This window comes from Hordeum vulgare, chromosome 3H, assembly GCF_904849725.1.
Source record: "Hordeum vulgare subsp. vulgare chromosome 3H, MorexV3_pseudomolecules_assembly, whole genome shotgun sequence".
Classification (NCBI taxonomy): domain Eukaryota; kingdom Viridiplantae; phylum Streptophyta; class Magnoliopsida; order Poales; family Poaceae; genus Hordeum; species Hordeum vulgare.
The window spans coordinates 31,796,260-31,801,200 of NC_058520.1; the positions used below are offsets into that span (position 1 = coordinate 31,796,260).

At 40.6% G+C, this 4,941-nt stretch overlaps 1 long non-coding RNA gene across 1 annotated transcript; it reads left to right on the plus strand.

Annotated features, from left to right (window-relative positions):
- The first annotated feature begins 4,171 nt into the window (after nucleotides 1-4,171).
- Nucleotides 4,172-4,810, plus strand: LOC123439416. Its single transcript, XR_006630088.1, has 3 exons — nucleotides 4,172-4,186; nucleotides 4,552-4,609; nucleotides 4,709-4,810. It is a non-coding gene; the product is annotated as an uncharacterized LOC123439416 (long non-coding RNA).
- Nucleotides 4,811-4,941: the final 131 nt, after the last annotated feature.

Sequence of the window (4,941 nt, forward strand, 5' to 3'; positions counted from 1 at the left end):
GTGCCTTGCTAGGCTAGTGCATGTGGGTGCTAGTTGTCCTCATGATGGTGGCCTTGTGCAAGTTTGTGTGAATGTAGAGGTGCCCTCCCTCACCACATATAATTGTGTGTGTGAGCTTATTCTAGTGTTTATTGCCATCATAACATGTGTAGGTGTGGATTCCTAGTTAAGCTAGGGTAGATTGTTGTGGGGGTTGCACTTTGAGGATGACATGAGTCCTAGGGTGATCCTAGTAATGCATGTGAGAGTGTGTACCATCACATGCCCATATGTGGCGGTGTGCATACAATCTTGTTAGCATAGAGTCATATTGTGATGTGCTTGATGCTAGTAATATTGTGATATGGGTGTGGGTGTTGTTGATGTGCATGACACAAACATGGGGTTCAAACCCCCATGTCACTTTTTCATTGTGCACATAAAACTCACATAGGTAATTGACATCTTAGAAGGATACCTTATGGAGTTGCATTTACATTTTGTTGGAAGTTTGGTCTTTGATTCCATGGTATAGATGGAGCCCAAGGGCATGGATTTTTGTGTGTTAATAGAAGGGGTTTGTGTTTTGATTGCTGTCAAAAAGCTTCAGAACAGAAACAGAAACTCAGGTGCAGGAATTTTCACTAAGTCCTGAGATCTGATGGTTTTGGGAAAGTTTGTGGCCTTGTATCTTCTAGAGTTTAATTACTTTTGCTGTGATTCTTGCTGGTGCTTGTAGTGTTCTTGGTTGGAAACAGCCACATATATTATTTGTCATGTTTGAAGACCTGTAGCTATGTTGCATGTTGCTCCCAAACAGCTAAGATGCAGAAACTGGCAGATTATGTAGTTTTGCCATTTTGTTCAAAGTTTGTGCTTAATTGATGTTGTGGTGTTCTACCTTGCTCCATTTCATTCATGTTGGGTTAATGTGTGTCTTGGCAACCTGGGAATACCAGATTTGTGCCAAATGTGTGTGTGGTGTTGAATCTTTCACGTAGAGCTTCATATCTTGTTTCGTTGATTCCCGTTGATCCGTAGCTCCGTTTGCAATGTTCCTTATATGGTTTTGCACCGTTTTTACGAGATGCATCTGTTCATGTCATCCTCATACCTGTCAAAGTAGTTTAGTGCAAAGTTCTGTCCAGAAACTTGCTGTAGTTCTTTCTGCTTGTGCTAGTGAAAGAAATAGTGGTGCATGCTCAACTTTCATCTCAGGCATCATGTGATTGTTGCATTATGTGGTGCTGCTGTTCATTGGCTGTTATTCTTATGTTGGGTAGCACCGGGAGCGGAGAACGATTACGTGGAGTCAGGAGAGTACGTGCAGGACGATCCAGAACCATTCCAAGCTGAGGATATCACAGGCAAGATGATATGACCTTGATTCCATCTCTAGACTTGTTATGTTAGTTTCGATTCCATGTAATATTGCTCGCTGCCTACCACTGAAATTATATTGCCTCTTCACATGCTAAGAGCCTAAACACCGTACTCTTTCCTAGCAAACTTGTATGGCTAGGTAGGCTTGCTCAGCTACTAATGTTAGCATTGTTAGTTGCAGGTGTTTTAAACTCATTGGTGGCATGAGCTTGATATCATTATATTAAATTCTGTTGTTTATTTAATGCACCTATATACTTGGTAAATGACGGGAGGCCTAGCCTTTTGCCGGGTGTATTGTTCCGTTATTGCCGCCTTAGTTACCGGTTACCCGTGTTTGATTCCATAATGATCGCTCCTAACACGTTCGGGGTTGTTATGGGGACCCCCTTGATAAATCGCGTAGTGTTAAGGCTTGTCCGGGAGGACCCAACTTTGGTGTTAATTTGCTAATCACTTAATAATAATCTGCATAGGGAGTAGCTACCCCGAGGTTTCTTAATCAACAACCCGGGCCAGTGCTCCTCATGAGTGTTGGTCCAAACTGGTCTGCCTGCGGGGCCACCACAAGGAAACTTGAGGTTTGGTACCTGTAGCTAGTTCCATCCGGCGTGTCCTGACACTGAGATACGCGGCTCTTATCGGGGTCGTCGACACGTCGGAAGGTCCTGCTAGCCTTGTCTTACCTTAGCGGTATATCTTGCGTATAGGAATCCCGGTGAAGCTTTGGTTTTCCCCAGAGTTGAGGTTTTCCTCTAAGGAATCCGACGAGATCACGAGATTCGTGATAGAGGATGCCTTTGCGGCCTGTGTTCGTTTGTGATGGACTAGTTGGAGCACCCCTGCAGGGTTTAATCTTTCGGAAAGCCGTGCCCGCGGTTATGTGGCAACTTGGAATATTTTGTTACATCCGGTATTAGAGAACTTAAACATAAACTAATAAAACTGCCAACTGTGTGCGTAACCGTGACTGTCCCTTCGAAGATCTCTCTTCGATCGGGAACACGGTGGGGTTATGAATGCCGTAGGTGGGTGTTCAGGATCATTTTTTTATCAAGTATTTTCGATCGTTAGCGTAGACCACTTTCACTTCTCTTTTGCGTAAGATAGCCACTTAATCAATCATAGGATGCAACAGCCTGATACACTTCTTCCCTTCCTTACCCAATAACATGACTAGTTATGGCACCAAGGTCGTAGATTGCTGAGTCCCCGTGGCTCACGGATTCCTCCGAAACTCCCAGCAGGTACAGGTACCCCAGAGACAGATGATCCCGACGGCACCCAGCTGGCGTGGCAGTACAACGAGGAGACAGATCGCCTTTACGTGAACTATCCAGAGGACTGAGCCGTGGTCGTGATCGTGGGCCTGCAGCGGGTAGCATAGCATTTCCCTTGTATTGTAGTCCGTACCGGAACTACCTTGTTTGTATCTGTGTTGTACTCTGTATTATTAATAAGAAGACAGTTGAATCCCAGATTGTCTACTGTAATTATTATTATGTGCTATGTTTACTTGCTTGGGAAACGCTTAGATGCGCTTCTTTCCTGTTCGGGGGCCTCGACCCCCAGATCGAAAAGGACCGCATCTTGATCGTTATAGTTGTTGTCTGTACATGTCATTTCTTCATCTGATAGTGTAGAGATCATGCTGCCCTAGAACAACTCCTGATGGAAAGTTCTTATTCTTCCTTACCTATATTGACCTAGAACAAGTCTTGATAGGCAGGTGAATTTCTTGCCCTCAAAGTTTTGTTCTATTTAGTAGCATCCGGTGTTCAAAACAAATGTGAACTGGACAAGATACAATTTTATTTTCTTCTTTTTGGATGAGCTGCACACAAGTATGTGTATACCTTCTCCATGTTGCATGAAATGTTCCCACTCCATTGTAACCCTCAGTATTATAAGATTATTGATGATCTAAATTAGTTTGCTTAAATCTGCTTGTACGTTTTGGGTCTTTTGATTGCCTAATAATGCACCTGGAACACAACTTAAAAAATAGAATGCATATGGAAATTCTCTCAATCAGCTAGCCATTTGGTTCTTTAATCCATCCATAGTTATATTTTTAATCCGTTTTTGTGCTTTAGCTATATTATTGATTTTTCTTATTTCCTGAATACAAGTCTTGTAACTTTTAGGACTACTACACATGAGTTTGAGCCATCGAATTGTACTGCTACCAATTTTGTGTCACTATATCATTTTTTATACTCTTGGTGTTCAACATGGCAAAGTTGGATTTTTTTTTAATTTCCCTTCTGGAGGTTTTTGCACTCTGTTCAATACTTTTATATAAGAATCACTTTAGCAGTACCATATCTAATACAATATGTAGCAGACGTAGAGTTATGCATTTCATAGAGACTACAATAATAAATTGGTGAAATTAGTTTGTTCTCTGATGTATGCTAGCTTAACTTCATCTGCTTTTTAAATTATATCACATTTTACCCCACTACTTGCGGCGTCAATTAACACACACATGTTTCTCTCAGAGCCAATATCCTCGCATTGTTACTGAGGACTTCTTGCCGCTTCCAAGCAAAGGACAGACAGGGAAGGATGGGTGGTTAGTTTCTCTTAACTATTCTTGTCTTATTCTTGGAATACCAATGGATGGTCATTTCATTTTATGCCATTTTAAATACTAGCTTCACCTTTATGCTTTATTGATCCAACTTTGTCAGACTTGACTATTTCATATAACTTTTTGAAGTCTAATATTGTTTTTTTGAATGTGAAGGTACCCCCAAGCCACGGTGATGTGTTCCCCTCTTTGAACAACAGTGGAAAACTTGATACCTTACTGTCACAGGTGAGCACAAATGACTTAACCTTCTAAGTAGGTGAACAGATTAATTTGACAGATTGATTGGTCGTATACAACCTTAGTATCCAAATTTTGTTTTTGGACACAGATTAGTTTGCCCTTGTGATCGCATCTTCATAACATGTTTTATTTTTTAAGTTCACAAAAAATCTATGTAGTGTATGCTTCTTATGACTTAAATTATAAGGTCGCAAACCAGTTACAACCTGTACTGTTGTACATCATCTGTAGGGACTTGTTTAACAACAAAAGATAAATGAAGAGTTCACTTAAATTCTTAAAAAACTTTGATTACAGAATCCAAACGCTTTCGTATTATTGTGCTTACTATTTTGCCAATCTTCTCTCAGGGAAAGGATTATGTCTTCGTGGTGAACTCAGACAACTTGGGTGCTATAGTTGACATCAGTATCCAAATATGATCAGATTTATTGATTTCCAATCTGGTTCTTTTACCTTTTTAGTGTTACTTTGTGTCATAAATAGGATCCTTAACAACCATCACAGAGATATTAAACCACCTGATCCATAACCAGAATGAGTACTGCATGGAGGTTACTCCAAAAACATTGGCTGATGTTAAAGGTGGTACCCTCATCTCGTGCAAAGGAAGGGTGGAAGTACACTAATAATTTCCTCCTGGTTTGGCTATTAGCTTTTAATTACCTTTGCTGATAAGAAAACATAGAAAGTAATGACTATAGTGTAATTTGCAAGTTGCAATGTTAATTTTGAACCTT